General features: G+C 43.4%; 1 non-coding gene across 1 annotated transcript; it reads right to left on the minus strand.

The window, feature by feature from the left end:
• Positions 1–1,020: 1,020 nt before the first annotated feature.
• On the minus strand, positions 1,021–1,091 carry TRNAG-GCC (transfer RNA glycine (anticodon GCC)). The gene has a single exon. It is a non-coding gene; the product is annotated as a tRNA-Gly (tRNA).
• Positions 1,092–1,542: the final 451 nt, after the last annotated feature.

Below are 1,542 nucleotides of genomic sequence, written 5' to 3' on the forward strand. Positions count from 1 at the left end.
CAGCTCAGAGCCTTCATATGGTAGTAGGTGCAACTCCCTGGTGCCGCGAAGCGCAACGTCTCTATCTCTATAGTTTAGCAATCTTGCCACTATGGGCCTGGGAGGAGCCCCCGGCAGTGATCTAGGGGCTAACAACCGGTGCGGGCGCTCCACTATGAACGTGGATGAGAATGTTTCGCGGCCCAATAAAGACACCGAAAGCTGCTCCGTGAACGATTCCATGTTTTCCGGTCGCTGTGGATTCGGGCAGGCCTAGAATCCGTACAGGTAGGTGGACAGTGTCCACCCACCATTTTTGTAGAGGGGACTCCTTTCACCTGGCAGGAGTCTGAGAAGAGTCACCGTGTGCCCTAACTCTGTAGCTGCTTGTATTTGCAAACACTGTGCACGTCTAACCTGGATTCAGGTTGCTTTAAACCCTCCTTCCCACTGGTATCATTCCTTTACTTGTGAGAGAGGATCAGTAGGGATTATCTTTGAATGTCTCTTTTGAGAAGTAACAGAAAACCTCACATTATTAACCCTTGTAATGCCTAGATAACTGTGAATGTGCATGAACAGCAAGTTTGACAATTTAAATAAATAGACCAAGCACATTTTGTTTACTGTCTAAACGCATTTTATAATGTTATCATGAGTTTCACAAGTTTGTTTTAAAATAGTTTCTCTTTTACAGCTCAATTGCACACATGCTTAATATTCACCCTGGTGTTTTTCTTGGGACTTGTGCCATGTCTTTGCAGCTGTAACTACAAAACTACGTATAGTTAATCATACTAGTAGATCGGTGGTAGCAATGATGAGCCAGAGAGGGCGCTGGTGAGAGAAAAAGTTTTGCACGCCCTGACGTGGCATTATAGCAGGAAGTATTAGCACAGTTCTGTTTTCAAAGCAATTACAAACTAATAAATATATGCATGTGTCAGAATCGTTTAACTTAAGCCTGTATTCAGCTCCAGTTTGTACACTTTAAACTTGCTTTAAAATTGCAAAAAAAAATAAAGAATTAAAAAACTCTGTTGCATTGGCCGGGAATCGAACCCGGGCCTCCCGCGTGGCAGGCGAGAATTCTACCACTGAACCACCAATGCTTCACATGAAAGTGACACTGCTGGAATTCCTCTTAAAAGTGAACCCAGTTGGATCTGCATACAACAAGCAATTAGAATAAGTAATTATGGCGGGAACAGTCAGACATCAGTACAACAAACAGCAAAGGAACTGAATGGTTATAAAAGCAACAAAGCATGCATTCAGCACGCAATGGGTTAAGAATGCTTTAACGATTTTGTCGCCAAGAGAGTTCCCACGTAGCAGGCAAAGCGCCATCAACAGTTACCAAAGTGAGAGCAGGTACAAGATAAAGAAGATGGAAAATGAAAGGGTTTCTCTCATTGCCAGTTCCAAACCTCAGCTGTGACATAAAGCTCAAAACACAATTAGGGTTAAAGTGACCCGTGGTCGACACAACTTCTCTTAAGGTTCCCATAAACAGCCATCATGCTCTGTTCCGTGAACCTCCTCAATAGTAAAGCCTCTTTT

Source organism: Triturus cristatus, chromosome 12 (assembly GCF_964204655.1).
Source record: "Triturus cristatus chromosome 12, aTriCri1.1, whole genome shotgun sequence".
NCBI lineage: Eukaryota > Metazoa > Chordata > Amphibia > Caudata > Salamandridae > Triturus > Triturus cristatus.